Source organism: Chelonoidis abingdonii, chromosome 15, assembly GCF_003597395.2.
Source record: "Chelonoidis abingdonii isolate Lonesome George chromosome 15, CheloAbing_2.0, whole genome shotgun sequence".
NCBI classification, from domain to species: Eukaryota; Metazoa; Chordata; order Testudines; family Testudinidae; genus Chelonoidis; species Chelonoidis abingdonii.
Genome location: NC_133783.1, coordinates 41,205,637 through 41,224,141, shown reverse-complemented (window position 1 = coordinate 41,224,141; position 18,505 = coordinate 41,205,637). Strand labels below are relative to the sequence as shown.

The 18,505-nt window shown below is 42.0% G+C and overlaps 1 protein-coding gene across 3 annotated transcripts in view; it reads left to right on the top strand.

Annotated features, from left to right (window-relative positions):
* The window catches only part of MGMT (O-6-methylguanine-DNA methyltransferase), a 321,839-nt gene that overhangs the window by 75,197 nt on the left and 228,137 nt on the right, over positions 1–18,505 (top strand). The window lies entirely within an intron of this gene.

Here is an 18,505-nt window from a genome sequence, read left to right as displayed (position 1 = left end):
TGCACCTTTTTAATATTTAATTTATGTGGAAGGCAAAGCAGACTGTAGGCCATGAACTAAGCTATAAGTTGTAACTTCAGAATAAGGCATCAAGACTATGAACCCAACATGTTGTACAGTGTATGTGTTTTTTTTTTAAATGTTTCCACTTTATATGATGACTAATTTCTCCTGTGAGGAGTTGGTCAAGTCTTCCTCTGTTATAAATTAAATGTATTTCCGTTTGTTCAGCACATTGTCCTACTAGTTGGGAAAGAATGATCTTGTGACTGAAAAAAACAGGACTGGGAGTCAGAATATCTGGGTTCTCTTCCCAGCTCTCTGATTTCCTTTGTGATGTTGGACAAATCACTTCATCTTTATGGTTTAGATTTCTCACATATTAAAATATGGATTAAGAAAGCTTCCCTATCTCATAAGTGTTTTTGAGACTTTAGTAATTACCACTTTTACAAAGCACTTTGAGATTTTGATATTGAAAGAACTATATACATTTATTTTTGAACAGAGTGTTCAGCTCACATGCTACCGGCTCTGGTGGGTGAGAAATGGCAAGCAAAATTTCTTTCTTATGGTTACTTCCTCTGAAGAACCTCTTACTTCAAATAAATTTTAAAAAAAAAGTGGGGAGGCAAGGAAGGAGGAGGGATATATTTTCCTGACGGTAAAGTTCTAAAAATTTTAAAGCTGTCCTTAGATGTTTTTGCTGAAATGTAACATTTAATCTCCTCCACTCATTGATAGTGAATAGTTGTTAAAGTCTCTGGTCTCATTATTTTTGACAGAACAAAATAAAAACAAAACAACAGTGCCCAGTGTTTCTCTTAACTGGCTAATAAACACAATGGCAAGAGCATTAGATGAAAAAAATACATAAGAAACATAAAAATTGATTTTAATGGACCCCTGTCAGAGAGAACCATAATGAACCCAAGTGTGGTAATAAATATTGGTATTCTACTCCACAGTCATTGAAATTTTTCATGTAGAGTTGCATGTTACAGTCAATATAGATTTTAGCTTTTTTACATCAAAAAATAAGTAAACCTTTGAAATATATATAAATACTTAGGACTTGCAGTCTGTCAAACCAATCTGGAAGCTTAGAAAATCTGTTAAGAATGCCTATGCAATGGTACAATTTTTATGTGGGGATCTTACTCTGTTTTACAGCTTGTAAAATGCTGTGCAGTTAATCACCTGAGATTACAACCTATTCTGTGATGGCTCATAGTAAAATTTAAGGACAAAAACTAAAAGGCAGATTAAAAGAAGAAACAACGAAGTAAAGACTAGTTCTCAATAAGTTTTTGCTAGAAGTCTGTCTGTAAGTGAAACAGAGCTAAATGTTAGATTTTTTTTAAGACTGTTGAGAGTGTTGTGGATGTACAAGGATCAGAGGCCATTACACAGTTTCTCTGTAATAAACAGTTTTTATTGTGGGAGAAGAGTCATTTTTATTTGAGTTTCTGTCTTCAAGTGCGTATCAATTTTCAAAAATATTGTGTTTGACTGAAATTATTCTTGTTTACCTGAATGGTGCCTTAAAAATATATTCAAACATGAAAATATTGTTTGTTTAGTAATATATTCGATATACTAACTCAAACAGTTTTGTCTTTTTTATTCTTCAAACTAAACGTGAAGTTACAGATATATTCTGTTGAATTCAGTGGAATAGCTCTGATATAAAATGGTGTCTGTGTAATAAGAATTTCCTTCCAAATCTTCTGTCAGGATGACCAGTTTGACATGTCTGTAGAAATTGGGTTTAGAAATAGCTCAATTTTTAGTGCTTGAAAATCATACATTGTAAATGTGTAATACTCTGTTTTCAGCGAAAGTTTTAGCAATACTATGAGGTGCAGAGTTTTAAGTGTACAGGACATGTAAATGTTTCTGGAACACTGTATATTTATAATAAACACAATTAGGGGATTACTGAAGTTAGTTGAAATACATATATTTCATATTTGTAAAGTGGAACAAGATACATGTAGAATAAAGTCTGTTTTCTAATTTAATAAAGTGGTGTGTTTCTACCACACCTGCATGTTTACAATTCATACTTTTAGTTTAAAATAATGAATTTTCCTTCTGGATAAAAAAAGAGAGAACAAATATAATATATAATTCTTTGTAGTGGTATCAGTTCGCTTGTTTGCCTTATTTCCTTTGTAATACTTTGCAATTTTTATTTTAGGGTACTGACTGTCATTTTTTGTGTGATTCCTGTTTTGGCAGGGGTTGGGGGAGGAGGAAAAGCCCCATTGAGTGAAATATGTGTTTAATTCTGTTCACTTGTGTCTTTAGGAAAAACTTGTTGCCGATTTGTGTTGAGTTTACGGGTATTTGTTTTTATAAATCTGTCTTTAATAACTTGGTAAAACCATGAAATTAGTATTTGTTTTTGTTTGTGTTGTAAATCCGTGGTGATAGTCAGTTTTGATATTTCTTACCTCCCTGTTCCTTAGCTGGAAAGGTAAATTTTCATTGTAGTTAATAGGAAGTTGCACTTGTGACTTCATTTAACAATAACAAAACCTGTCCTCGTAATTTGCTATGCTAAATATTTGCAGCAGAATGTATTTTAGAAAGAAGATGGGACAGACTTTCAGCTGAGTAGTTAGGATGACAAAGAAGGGAGACAGTTTTCCTGTATTTCAATAACATAGATTCTTAACAGAATTCCCTTGTTCACTCCATGAAAATTATTCGAGGGTCACCCAGCTACTAAACCATTTAACATGCAGTTCTGGTTATGTAGCCTGCAAATTTTGTTAATGCAATGTCTTAAGGTTGCAGCTGTTGGATTTTAGTAAAATAAAGGAAAGCAATATAATATGCCTTGAAGTAAACGTATGATGTGAAAAAGCTGCCAGTGTGTGATTGGAAAATATGGCTGTACATGCTGAGCCTTCTGAGTCATTAATAATGTGGCATTCATTGCTATTCATTTATGATTGTGTATATAAAATGGAAAATAAAAAGCCTGCAATCTGATTGGTTGAGTAGAGTTCCAGACTATACTAGCATTTTAACATACACCACAGGACAAACAGCTATAACCATAAAATATGTTGTGCCATTTTTATTAATTTTTTGGTATGTTTAAAAACATTGATACATTTTAAAGTGAAAAAAACAAACAATTTAAAAAGTTAATTCAAGGTGTCAAATCTCATTTGCCTGTACTCACTATAGTACTACTCATTTTAATAAGGTAGGCAGAATTTGGCGCAAGGTTTGTTGGGTTTTTTTGTTTTTTTTCTGAATAGGATAGGAAGATGAGTGCAATAACACAGATAAATTCTCAGCTTCTTTTCCGGTTGTTTCATCACCATTAATGTCAAGATGGCAAGCTTGGCTGTAGTTATGGTGTGCAAGTACATATCACACTGTATTTTGTCCTGCCTATTTTCTGTAAGCTTGTAACGTTTTTTTCTAGATTATCTTCTCCTCAGGTTTTCCGTAGGAAAAGAACATGGAAAGCATTGTATCCTGGAGTCCTGTTGCCTCAACAAGATAACATGGAGGAGGGGAATTTCCCCCTCGTGTAACTATAGCGGTGAAGCTGTGGAAGCATGGGCAGTGGTCACTTGTATGTACCCAGGGTCTCAGGTGGACAGGGCTAGCCCATAGCTCTATCTTAGATCAAAGTTATCTTGGCTATGTCTACACAAACTTCAGTCACACATCCTGAATTTCCTGTAGGCATGCCTTCAGTGGTCCTGTGCCTCCACATCAGATCTGGACCCACTGGCTGAGATTCTCTTTGGCCAGAGGAGCCACTGGGACCCCCAGAGAGTCTGAGACTTTGTCTTCTCAGGAGAATGTTCATGGGCCTGGAAAGGGGATGATGTGTGTTCTTGGTCCTGCCCCCAGCTAGCCCTCCTCACCTCTTTGTCAGTGTAAATGCCAGTCCCACAGAGAGGCTCTGCAGTGTTTGGAGTAGAGAAATAGTTCCATGATGGCATTTCAGTGTGCAAGTAGGAAGAGATCTGTGTGTGTCAATTCTTCTCTGACTGTGGCTCTGGGTGAGGGGAGGAAAGTGTGTACTGTCAGAATTCACACAAACCCTGAGCAGTCAGGGCAGAGGGACTGTACTTGCCTGAGAACCAAAGCGAGGACAGTGGTAGGTTTAATTTTAATACATTCAAAGTGGATACATTTATTAGCATCACAGTACACATGAGAAAAGATGTGCACATTTACTTTAGCACAATAGGAGTTAAAAAGTAAATTCCGTACTCTTGCTTGTAATAGAAGAACAAGGGAACATTAGGTAACATTGAAAGGCAGCAAATTAAAAAATAATAAAAGGAAATACTCTTTCACATAACACATAATTGGACTGTGGAACTCATTGCCACAGGATCTTGCTGAGGCCAAGAGCTTAGTATGATTCAAAGGGGGAGTATACTTTTTTATATGAATAACAAGAATATCCAGAATGTTTAGTAAATACTTACAAAATAGAATGGATCTGAAACCTCATGGTTCATGGACTAACCAAGTATTTATCTACTGGTTGTTAAGAATATAATCTTCTTTGCGGCAGATGATCCCACACCTGCCTACTCTGTGGCTTCTTGCTACTTAAATTAGAGCCTCTTGTTTGCTACTGTTGCTGCTGGAGACAGGATAGAGTATTAGACAGACCATATGAATGGTCCATTTTAGTAATCCCTATGTTTCTAATCAGCAGGAGAGGTCTGGTGTAGGTGAAATGGCAATTTTAAAAGTTAGACATTTTTTTGACTGGATCAGTACCTGGCAGTATGACATACCAGCTTCTCTCCAGTTCCTAACTCATACGCCAAAATCTCAGCGTGTGTGTGTGTGTGTGTGTGAGAGAGAGAGAGAGAGAGAGAGAGATGCTCTCTATCTATTATGGTTGCAAAGAAAACCTCAAAAATGTCATAAGTGTGTAACGAATGCAGAGAGGTTTGGTAGATCCAAGATGTGTAAATTGCTCCATTCATCTGCCAAGTATTAAATCAGATACTCAGTGATGCTGGTGATTTAAATGTCAACATTGTTAACTATTTCATTCTGTGCAAGATGCAACATATTATGAAGGAAGTCTCATTTTGCTGGCATTTTGGAGAGTATCACCACTCATTTTTTTTCTCCAGGGAGTCCAAGAAGCAGCCAAGGTCAAGAATTCTATCAGAGCCCACAGGCATATTCAAAACCCAGTAAGGGAGAAGCAAACATATACAATCATACTTAGAAAATCTGCACAACCTATTAAGAGAAGAGTCTCATTTTGATGACTCTCATGGGTGGAGCTTATTTCGAGGGGCAGAGTTTGGAAGAATACCACTAGTCTCCATCCTCATTTCAACCTTCCTGTAAAATTACTGTACACTAGCAAACAATTTTTAGATCATAAATTAACAGGGGGAAGGGATCAATAAGGCAAGATATTATTTGCCATAGTATAATATTTCTTGGAGATGTTGCATTCTGGAAGCATCAGTCAGAACTTTCAAAATTGTAACACGGGTACCCCAGCTGAACTCAGTGGTAGCTGTTAAAAGTTAGCATCACTGAAAAACAGTTTGTCAGATAGAGGCACCAATTTTTCTCTGCCCAAACACTCATGGCCAATCTTGAAAATGTACTGTCACCAAAAACCACAACGTGGTTTGTCTTTCCTACATTAAAGATGAATTTAAAAAGATATATCGTGTTCACTACCTAGGACTTAACTTCAGGGTTCTGGGGGTTTTCCCTGCAATACCCGATAGACCTCACCATCCAAGTCAGGGAGCTACATTTACCACAGTCCTAGAAATATTCACAATACTGAATCAAGAGTAGTTGCAGGGGAAAGCCAAGAACCACTGAACTCAGGCCACGTCAGGAAAGTGAAAGAGGAACTGATTTTCAGTTATGTATTGTTCTTCATTGTTTGCTTTTTTAAATTGCTTAAAAGCAATGATTTGTGATCTTAGGTTCTGTTGTTTCAGCCATCCAATTTAGCTGTAGGTAAGTATCTGTTATATTCTAAATTCTATATTCCCTGGTTCAGCTTCATTCTGTTAATGTTGACTGATGTAAGAGACCTACCTTGCTGTTGTCTAACTTATCTAGCCTCACCCTACCTTGAGTCAGTCCCAAATTTGGTGAGGCTTCATTGTAGTAATTAAGCAGGCTCAAAGAATTGTCATTTTTGACCCAGTCTGAAGAGTTTACCTGTGCATAACTCCCAGTGAATCAACTAGAGTCTTGCTTGTTGGTAATATCTGCAGGAACTGATCCTTTAGCAGACTTTTTTGTGCTGTAATAATTGTTTTTAAACCACCTAGAAACATACCAACATATTGTGCTCTCTCTTTTATACTAAGTCCCTGGTCTGATTTTCTCCCTCGTACCCCCCACCCCTAGAGGTGCTGAGCACCTGTAACATCGCCTTTGACAATTAGGCAACCAGTCCTTCCTTCAGGGTATCAACTGTGGTTTCTTAACTTTATGTGGGTGAAACTTTTCTTTAACAGTGATTAATTTTATTTTTGAATACATTTTTCCCATTGTCTTTTGAATATTCCTCTGTTAGCTTATCTAATTGACTAAATATTTTTTAATGAATACAATGTTAGCTGTTCAAAAAACCTTTGTGAACCCTTAGTGAACCATACGCTTTTTTTCCCATCCAGGCTTATAAATCTGCTTCACTACCAGAGCTGTACCAGTCTCTGAGGCTTGCATTTGTAGGGACTGTTGGGAACATATTTTTGCCTGATGTTTATGAAGCTTCACGTATCTTGAGTTTCACTTTGATATCTGGGAATGAATGATTCCAAGAACTTAAAGCAAAACACAGCAGAAACCTGCCAAGTTTGGCATGGTTTTGGAATGAATCTATATGAAACCACTATGTGGATCCTTGTTTGCACCCTAAGCCATGAGTTGGCTCAGGTACATCAAAAACTAGGCCCTGATTTGTTGTCTTTAGCCAATCTTTAGATGAACCTGACTTGAATTTTGGCTTTGCAGTGATCAGTACGACTCTGAATTTCACTTATTTTTGTGTTTCCTTATGAAGGTTCTGCAGAACTTCATTTAATATTAGCTCCATAATTATCATCTAATCAGTTATCTGTTTCAAGCTGAAATGTTACTTTATGCCATGAACTTTTACTAATTCAAAACCTTACCATACAGGAGTATAATAAATACATTATTGAAATAATAAAACTTGTTTACTAAACACCTCATCCAGTATACTGTAGGTTCTCAAATGTGTTTTCTGAACACATTGACCCTCTCGTGTGTGTGTGTGTGTGTGTGTGTGTGTGTGTGTGTACGTCTAGACTACCCGCCATATCGGCGGGTAGCGATCGATTTCTCGGGGATCAATATATCGCGTCTCATCTAGATGCGATGTATCGATCCCCGAAAGCGCTCCTGTAAACTCCGGAACTCCACCAGCATGAATGGCAGTAGCAGAGTCGACAGGGGGAGCTGCAGACATCGATCCTGCGCTGTGAGGACGAGAGAGAAATCAATCTAAGATACTTCGACTTCAGCTGCGCTATTCACGTAGCTGAAGTTGCGTATCTTAGATCGATTCCCCCCGCCCAGTGTAGACCAGCCCTGTGTATACATAGATACATTATAAATATAATGTTAATAACAGTCTGCCTTTTGGGCAACATTTGGTACTCAGTATACCGAGTCATAATCTCAGACTGGTAATCTTCTATAACTTTATTTTCTCCAGATTGGAGACCACATAGCCCTTTATACATTAAAGGGCACTTAAATGATTGAAAAATGACTTGATAGGTTTCTGGTAATCTTAGGTGAAAAGTTCATATTTGAGATTTGTCGTGCATTGAGTGGTCCATAATCAATGAATACGAAACTTCAGGATTCCAGTTTATAAGGAGCATAAAAATAGTCAGTTTGTGGGTAAGCTGTTAGTGATGCTTGTATGTTTGTGTGCATGTTTGTGTAGACCCAGATGTATGTACATGTGTTTGTGTGGTTTATGAATGATTCATTTCTGTAATTATGTTTGATAACACACAAACCACAATATACAAATATGCTTATAGCCTGTTGATGCAGTAGCTTATCTGTGTGCATTACTTTGTATAGTAACAATGTTTGTCCTGTGACATTGTGGTGAGATTTTGCTATTAGTACATTTCTCATACATCATTATTAATACTAATACCTGATTAAATGAGTCAGCTACAGCCTCTTGATTCCACAAGGAAAATATATAATTTAACTTTGCCAATAAAAAAAAATTAAGCAGATATAGAAGCAGAAAGAGATATGGTACTTAAAACAATTTAGAAAGAAAGTGATTGGATGGTACATTAGCTGTACACATTCAGTCCTGATATGTGCTTACAGTGAAAATTATACCATAGATACCATGGTTTAGATTCTAAACTTAAATGTCCACTTTATATTTAGCCACTGTGTGACCAATGCATAAATGATCACTGTCATAGAACTCAGCATTTTCCTATAGATACCACATAGTTTCTATAGTTATTTCCTATTTTAAACATAGCAAAAAAGGTATTTCAGACATCTACGTGCTGCAAATTACTGTTGACCTTTTAATGACAACCATTGTTTTCACAAAACCACACTTGAACCTTACTAGTTTACGCTAATTTTAATGCATAAACCCTATAAAAGCCACAAACCCTAATAGGGTATCTCAGCTTTTCAGCTAAGATTTATACCAGAGTGCTGTAGTGAAGTTTGTCTTCTAAAAGGATCTGTTTCTGGTTCCATAAAATTCAGTGCTAAAATACTGCCCTGAGTGGGACAGATGCAGGGCCAAATATGACATTATTTTTATGTAGTACATGACAGAGCACTTACTAATATATTATGAAGTCTAATGTCCGTTCCCTAATGCGGGTTCGGTGAATTTTTAATTGAGAGAGGAAAATTAAGACCAGACAGACTGAAAATTCAAAACACCGCGTGGCCGTTTATTAACAGGGAGAAAATCACAACTTGGGCTGGGGAGGAGCACTTTTACCAACTAGCAATACTATTAGAACAAGAAACCTTTACACAACTTGAAGCAAGCTATTTACATTCATTGACAAGGAACCAAATACTTTAAATTAACTGCTTTTCTTTAAAAAATAAACGAATACACCAGATAAATGAACTGTGCGTGCACTAACCAAATACTACTATCAAATACACCAATTAACTGCAATAGCAGTTATTACAACAACTCAATTCTTATATATCATATATACACAGTTTTATAACAGACAACAGCATATGCAGTTCTATACCAAATAAGAGAGTGAAAAAAAAAGGAGAAGAGGCTAGGCAAAGCACAGAAAATTAGAGAGCAAGTACCGTATTCCAGGCGCAGCTGACCAGCAGTACAGACACCAGAAGCATAACGAATCCATGGAAGATAATGTTGAAAAAACAATAAACAACACGACCCGAGCCAGCTATATCCGGAGGAGACCCTGGCTGGAAAGGTGATCAGGGCTTCCAGCTAATACGCGGATACTTCTGCAGATCCTGGCACGAGGCATGGTTTTATTCAAAGGACTCTTTTACACTTGTCAAAATCTGATTGGTCCCTAGCTCTCACGATCTCCAGGTTCCGAGCTTTTGCCCCCTTTGTGAATGGAATTTGCACACGGCACACTAGAAGCTACTAGAAGCTGCATCCAGCACACTAGCATGGTTGTGCACACAACCCTAATCCGACCCTTTGAACTGAACTACGATTGGTCAGATTGGGCCCCTTTGCTCACGGCACGCTGGTGTTATGCACACAGCACTAACCTGATCCCTGGGTTGCCAGGCAGAAAAACAGGAAACTGCACATGACACTAGCCTGACCCCTAAGTGACCAGGCAAAAGAGCGGGAAACTGCACACGGCACTCTAATGTTGCACACCGCACTACAGTGCTGCACACAGTACCAGTGTGACCTTTAGATGACCGACAATTGGCCATACAGACGCCATGTTAGAATAGAGGCCTTAGTGCTGCGACATCTAACAAATGACTGAGGGTACGTCTACACTGCACGATTATTTCGAATTAGCTTAAACCGATATTACAAAACAGATCTAATAAAATCGGTTTAGCGTGTCCACAGTGGGATCCCGAAATCGATTGTTTGCGTCCATGGTCCAAAGCTACCATCGATTTCAGGAGCGGTGCACTGTGGGTAGCTGTTCCTCAGCTATCCCATAGTTCCCACTTCCGTGTTGAGAGCACAGTGCCTGATGGGGCAGAAAACACTGCCCCGGGTGGTGCTGGGTACAGCCTCACCCCTCCCTTTGTGAAGGCAGCAGACAACCCTTTGGCGCCTTTTTCGCGGAGTGCATTGAGCAAACGCCATAGCACAGCAATCTTTCCCTTTTTTTTTTCACGTGGTGGTGGGGGGAAATAAACTGAGGAGCTGTTCCCTGAACCACGCCAGACACTGTGTTTGAACCTACAGACATTGGGAGCTCAGCCAAGAATGCAAATAATTTTCAGAGACTGCTGTGGACTGTGGGATAGCTGGAGTCCTCAGTACCCCCTCCCTCCCTTCATGAGCGTCCATTTGAGTCTCTGGCTTCCCGTTACGCTTGTCACGCAGCGCTGTGTATCCTGGAGTTTTTTATTCAAACGCTTTGGCATTTCGTGTTCTGTAACGGAGCTGGATACAACAGATTTGTCTCCCCATACAGCGATCAGACCTAGTATCTCCCGTACGGTCTATGCTGGAGCTCTTTTTCGATTTCAAACTGCATCGCCAGCCGTGCTGATCAGAGCTCCACGCTGGGCAAGCAGGAAATGTAATTCAAAAGTTCGCGGGGCTTTTCCTGTTTACCTGCCCGCTGCATCCGAGTTCAGATTGCTGTCCAGAGCGGTCAGTGCTGCACTCTGGGATGCCGCCCGGAGGCCAATAACATCGATTTCCGTCCACACGAACCCTAATCCGAGTTATCACTATCGAATTTAGCGCTACTCCTCTCGTTTGGGAGGAGTTCCGAAATCGATTTAAGGAGCCGTTTAACTCGATATTAATGACGACGTCGTGTGAACGGATACAGCGTTAAATCGGTATATCGGCCATTAAACCGATTTAAAGTCGCAGTGTAGACCTGGCCTGAGAGTAAACTACAATTGTCAGATGTAAGGTTTTCATAGTCTATACTTCATTTGGTTAATGTAAGACTAACTTCACAAGATATTGGAATAATACTACTATCATGATAATATCTAGCTGTTATAGAGTGCTTTTTATCAGTAGATCTCAAAATGCTTTATAAAGGGATCAATAATATCATCCCCATTTTGCAATTGGGAAAATTGAGGCATGGAGAAGGGAAATGTCTTATCTAAGATCACGGAGCTGGTAAGTAATAGAGATCTCTTGTGTCCCAGTCTAGCGCTCTGTCTACTACCCCATATTGCCTCCCAAATACTATCTAAGATTCTTTAAGAGTAACCATGTGTTTTGTGCTCCTGCAGTAATTCATTCTTAAAAGCACCAGAGTATTTTTAAAGATTCAGTGGCTCTTTGGGGTGATACTTGCTTTTATTTTCAGCAGCCCATTGGCAAAGTTGAATAGTTGCATTGTGTTTAAGAAAAATAACCAAGGGATTATAAATCTTCCAGTTATGCCTGTTCCTGGTGGAATCCATGTTGTTATTTTTAAGGCTTCTTATCCTGTGCCTTTCTCTAGAAAGTCATCTTACCCTCCCTAGCTGGTTAGTGTAGATAGGGCTTTCTAAATGCTTCATCACTCTAAGTTTCCTTCTTTGTGGCACTTGGGAGACTTCAGCACTCCTGAATGAACAGCAGTTAAACCTTCAGCTAGTGAAGCAAGCATTTAGTTTGTTCCAAAGATGTCTTCAAAGACAAATCCAATCAGGTGGGACAGTGGAAACCTAGTGTGCAGCTGGGTTGGGGATACAAGTTTGTGAACCAACTTTTAACATTTGTTTTTCGTGGATTGCAAAGTTGACTGTGTTACTTTTTTCAGCGGCTAAAAATGCTTCCTTTGTATTATACGGTAACTGAAACTCATAGAGCACTGTTATGCTGGCTAGTTCAGACTGGCTTTAAAAAACTTTTTTTTTTTTTTTTTTTTTTTACAAAGATTCCATTATTCCATCCTTGTGTTGGAACTAAATGTTCTATGGTAATATGGTACCAAGAAAGGGAGACAAATGGGCAGAATATGGGAGAATACTAACAATAAATGGGTTAGGGTAATCTTTAAACATTCATTGTAAATCTACGTTTTTCAGCCCCTCATAATCCCAATATATAAATCTGTTTTGTGATTAAGCACCAAAGATGTGAAAATATACTCTGGATGTCTGTGTAGAATAATAACCCAAAAGGAGTATGTGTAGCAGTGGTATATCATGCATCTTTCTAAAGCTTGTATTTCAGAATGTCTTTTAGCTTGTGGCACCAGATATATCCAATATATCTCCTTGGCTTGTATGTCTTTTTATGTCAGAAATTAAAACATGCAGATTTCTAATGCGTGGATAGGAAGGAGAAGCCTTTACTTTTTCCAGAAATTACAGAATACTAAAAAAAAAAAAACCTGAGTTTTTTGTTAAAGAAAAGAAATATTGCCGCTTCTGCTAGAAGTGTCTAGAAATATCCAGGCATCAATCTTTATTTCAGCAGATTCAATGGATGTGGCAGGAAGAGTTATTATATAGCATAGCCCTCCTTTTATTAAAAATAAACTGGGCTAGTTTTTCTCTTCATAGGTTCTGGTGGAGATGCAATAGGATTGTTTATACCTACATCAAGATAAGAAAACTTTTTATTGGAAATAACATTTCAAAAACTTAAACAAAATTAACCCCAAAAGCCTGTAGAAAGTTTACAGACCCTGTTAAGGCCTTCCAAATGGTACAAATCCAGTCTATCTCAACTACATTTTCTTCCTATGTTAGTTGAAATGATTTTCAAGATAAGCAGTGCTGGCTTGTGTGGATGGCAAATAGCTTTCTTTTGCATGATTGGTGAAAGCCACATTTTGCTTTCATTTAAACTGATGTAAATCCTGTGTAATTCCATTATAATCAATGGCATGAATTTTTTTGGTGTGATATCTTTTTCCTATATTGTTACAGCTGTGTTGCATGACCAACCATAAGTCATAAAGGCAGCACTACGAGATTCAGATAGAAGCCACTCATCACAGGTTTTTACAGTTATATTCTTACCCTTAAATATGAGGCAAAAGCCTTTGAAGGTATATGAAAAATCCTAAATTTGAAACTTAAAACAGTAAGTTTAATTTTTGTGCTAAAAATATTTGTCTCCAATTACATATTAATTTCAAATTTCTGTAGCACTTCACATTGTAATAGAAATGTTTTTTTAAAGAAAATCTGTATAAGAGCAAGTAACTTTACTAGCACAGAAAGCTGTTCATGTTTATAAATATATAGACAGTTGGTTATGACTTCTAAACCAAGAAGTGTTATGACAAACAAGTACTTGCATTTTACAGCTATGATATTTTAGGTTGGCAAAAACAATCATGGACTGTAGTATGTGATATAACTTATGCAGGTGCCCTCTCAAAAATAGAGCAAAGATGTGTTTTTCCATTATAGAAGAAATGAATCTTTAATAAGGATGCAAATAATAGTTTAAGCAAAATAAGAACCAGCATGAAACTTTGTCTATGGTCAAACCAAACTCTTCAAGAAAGAATCCATCTCTCTTATCACCAATGCCCTGCAATAAACCACTACCATATATTGCAGGCCCTTATTAGAGGGAACACTCTGGCCCTCATTCTAATGGCAGATAAATGTAGCACAATTTCTACTCCCATACAACATCCTCTCTGGAGGAGATAGGAAAGGGGTTGCACAGTTATAAGGATTACACTTCTTTGTCATCTGGCAGGAACAGTCAATATCCTTTCCTACTGCAGCTTGACATTTTTAGTAGCTTTCTTTCTGGGGCTTTTCCATTACCTGTGGCACAAAGTGCACTTTGCATGTTTTAAAAGTTCAGAGCTGTTTTGGGGAATATGCAGTAGACTGTGGAACATAGGTATCACGAACCCCTTAGTCAAGCCACCTGACTGCTACCATCTGCAAGGGTAGGACTGCACAGAGGTTTTTGGGGCTTAGGGCAAAACCTGAAACTGAGGCCCCTCACACTATCAAAAAAAAATTACCATTGAGGTGGAGGTGGGTTGCTGAGCAAGCCTGCAGCAGTGACTTCTGTCATGTGGGGCTGGCCCCAGTTCCCTGTTGTGGTGTTGCAACCTGGCACATGGGGTCGCAGTGCCAGTCAGGTTTGGCCCATTTACCCCTCCAGCATGACCAAGGGGCCGCCAGGCTAAATTTCAGTGATTGACATTGCAACCCCACACACCGTGTTGCAAAGCCTCTTCACAGAAGGTTTGGGGGCCCTCTAAACAGGAGTCCCTAGCCAAACTGCCCCTCTTACCCCTCTCAGGCAGTCCTGTCCAGTGGGAGGATTGAGTTCCACACCAAGGAAAGCTTTTATTGCTAAAGAGTACACTGTATGACATCTCTGTGGAGATCATTGAACACTTAGATACTATTGTAATGGGAGATACATAAAACCCAAAGATGTACATCTGCTGTTGAAGCCTGCTAGGTTTTGGGTGTCCTCCCAAGAAATACAGCACTGCTGTCAGGCACAAACAATATAGCTGACTGCTTTGAGCCTACCTGTGATTTTGGGCTCTGCACAGAGTTGGTAGTCACAGGAAGGGCTGATCATCCAGTTCAGCATCACGAAAATAATGGCCCCCCCCCTTGCGCAACTTGTTTGCTCCTGTTTTTACCTAGAGCTCACCAGTATTTTTTCTTTTTTCAGATTAGGGTTGCCAACTCTCCCGGTTTGGCTGGGAGTCTGCCATAATCAGGCTCAATCTCCAGAAGCTACTAAAGCCAATCCAGGAGATTGTAGGCCACTAGAAGTCCAGCAGCGTAGCAGGGCTAAGGTAGGGTCCCTACCTGCCCTGGCTCCGTGCCACTGCTGGAAGTGGCCAGCATGTCCGTCACCAGCTCCTAGGTGGCGGTGTGTCCAGGAGGTCTCTGCGCGTTGCCCCCGCCCCAAGCACTGACTCCGCACTCCAGTTGGCCCAATGGGAGCTGTGGGGGTGGTGCTTGCAGGCCAGGACAGCGTGCAGATCTCCTGGCCACCCATGAGTCTAGGAGCCACTGCCGCACATGCCGCCACTTCTGGGAGCCACCTGAGGCAAATGCTGCGTGGCTGGAGCCTGCACCTCGAATCTCCTCTTCCACCCCGACCCCCTGTGCCCAGCCCCCTCTCGCACCCAAACTCCCTTCCAGAGCCTTCACCCCGAGCCCCCTTCCACACCCCAACCCCCTGCCCAGGCTCACCCATTAGCTCCATCCTCCACCCCAGAGTGCACACCCCAATCTCCTGGCCCAGCCGAGTGAAAGTCAGTGAGGATGGGGGAGAGCAAGTGAAAGAGGGAGGGGGGCTGGAGTAAATGGAGTTGGGGTCTCAAAAAAGGGGCACGGCCTTGAGAAAGGGATGGGAAAAGGATGTCTGGGTTTCTGCAGTTAGATTGTTGGCAAGCCTATTTCAGATGGATCATTAAAATCAAGACAGGGCAAGATATGAGATGAGTGATAATGGGTTGTTGTAATACAGGATGAATTGGTCTAAAAAGGTTCAGATAAACATCTGAAGATTTGAATGCTTACCCAATCTGCCAGAACTTTTGAGATTTGACTCATAGTAAAATTCAAGGAATATCAGTTGGTTCATGGAGTTTACCTGTGCATCTTGGGCTTCCAGAAAGCTATGATTTCTGTTGCAGCAAAGATGGAATCTTTTACAGAAGACTATAACTCTATCTGTCCAATCTTCTAACAAAGTGGGGAAAAATGTTTTGTCAGGAAAAGTTCTTCTTCGAGTGATTGCTCATATTCATCCCAATTAGGTGTGCGCGCTGTGCGTGCACGCTCGTCGGAAGATTTTTACCCTAGCAACCCCGGTGGCTCGGCAGGGTCGCCCCCTGGAGTGGCGCCGACATGGCGCCGGATATATACCCCTACTGACCCGACCACTCCTCAGTTCCAACGCCCGTGTCGGTTGTTGGAAGAGTGGAGCGCAGCTTAGCTGTCCTCCGCTTCCCTAGCTTCTCCTTGTTCATTCGATATCTTGTTGTACATAGTTGACTTAGTCTATAGTGTAATTAGTTTTATAGTTATTAGATAGTTAGTGTACATAGTTTAGCGGGGTTTGGGCATTAGCCCTTCCCCACACCCAGTGCCGGGGCCCATGCCTGGTTCACCAGGATTCAAACCGTGCTCGGCCTGTAAAAAACCGATGCCCACGAGCGATCCCCACGACTCTTGCCTAAAGTGCCTCGGGGAATCGCACATCTCAGGTAAGTGTCACATTTGTAAGGCTTTTAAGCCGCGGATAAAAAAGGAGAAGGACTTTAGCTTGAAGACTCTCCTTATGGAGGCAGCCCTGAACACTCCGTCCTCGGCACCGAGCCTTCTCCGGCACAGGGACCTGATCGGAGGCCCTCTGCTTCCTCCACGCCTTTGACGCAGACTCACCCTCGTTTGGACCACCCGGCACCTACTCCTGCTGTGGCACCGACGACTGTGGCACCGTCGAGTCCGGTCCCGAGAGGGCCATCGAGTCCGGTCCTTGATAGCTCCCCACCGAGGCCTGTGGTTGAGCTTACGGTCCCTTCCACACCGGAGACATTCTCCTCAGCCAGGGACCTTATAGCAATGACTGAGTCTGCCCTGCCTCAACCCCCAGCACCGCCGGTGCGGGTACTACATTCCAGAGGCAAGTCAGCCGCTATGAGACCTCCTTCACTGGAATTGGCAAGCTGGCACGGATCTCGATCCAGGTCCCGGCACTGCTCGCGGTCTCATGGACAGTCCCGGTCTAGACGCCGCTCGCAGTCCCGGCACCACTCACCTAGGCGGTACCAGTTGTACTCGCAGCACAGATCCACTTCTCGTCCTGCCTGGTACTCTCAGTACTGCTCCGGTTCTAGGCACCGCTCCCGGCACCAAGACTCTCGCAGCCAGTCCTGCCGCAGACCTTCGAGATCCAGGTCGACCTCCCGGCACCGCACTGGTTGCAGGTCCCAGTCTCGTTCTCGGCACCAATATGACTCCCGGTACCGATCCCCAGCACCGAGAAGATCTCCAGCGACGAGAGCGAAGGACTCATACCAGGCTCGCTCGGCTCCTCCCTGGCCGTCCCGACACCCGTCCATGTCATCTCAGGCGGATAGTGCATACGCCCCAGACACCGACGTGCCTGCTGCATTATTCCATGAGCCTCAGCCTCAAGATCATGGGCCACAACAGTGGGGTTTCTGGACGCCTTGGGCGTACCATCAGGCCCAAGGCTCTCATCCAGGTCCATCGCGCTCGGCCACCTCAGAACACCGGGTGCCGGAAGCCATGATCACCCGCCCTCCTCCTCCTCCCATGGAGGAAGGGTTGACCCAGCCTCAGGACTCCCAGCTCCCCAGGGAAACAGAGACAATCCACCAGGAGGAGCCATCGTCAGACCCACTTGTTCCAGGTCTCTCCTCTTCATCCTCCCCTGATGAGGCTGTGACTGGAACCTCGTCTGTTGGCCCTCCACCAATCGACCTCAGGGCCTACCAAGACCTCCTCAGACGCGTTGCACAAAATATGAACTTGGAGGTCCCGGAGGTACAGGACCCAGTGGTGGACATTTTGTCATCAGATGCCCCCACTAGAGTGGCTCTTCCATTCATTAAGACCATACAGGCCAATGCCACTACTATCTGGCAGTCCCTGGCCTCTGTCCCACCCGCTGCGCGAGATGTAGAGCATAAATACATGGTGCCCTCCAAGGGCTATGAATATCTCTATGTCCACCCTCCTCCTTGCTCCCTCGTTGTCCAGTCGGTTAACGAGAGGGAGCGCCATGGCCAGCAGGCTCCAGCCCCTAAATCAAAGGACGCGAGACGCATGGACTTGCTAGGGCGCAAGGTCTATTCCGCAGGGGCACTCCAACTCTGCGTGTCCAATCAGCAAGCCCTCCTTAGCTGCTATAGTTATAACACCTGGGCGGCAGCGGACAAATTTAAGGATTTGCTTCCGCAGGACGCATGGCAGGAGTTCTCGGCGATCCTCGATGAAGGAAAGAAGGTGGCAAGAACTTCCCTCCAGGCTTTCCTGGATGCCGCAGACTCAGCGGCCAGGACTCTGGCCTCTGGCGTGACTATGTGGCATATCTCGTGGCTGCAGGTCTTCGGCCTCCCCCCGGAGCTCCAACACACTATTCAGGATCTTCCCTTTGAGAGCCAAGGGCTGTTCTCGGATAAAACTGATCCTAGGCTGCAGAGCATAAAAGACAACAGGGTCATTATGCGCTTGTTAGGCATGCACATGCCAATGACTCAATGCAGGCCCTTCCGGCCCCAACCGCACCGCCTTTACCCTCAGCCCCGGCAGAGGCAAGACTTCGCCAGACGGCAAGGCA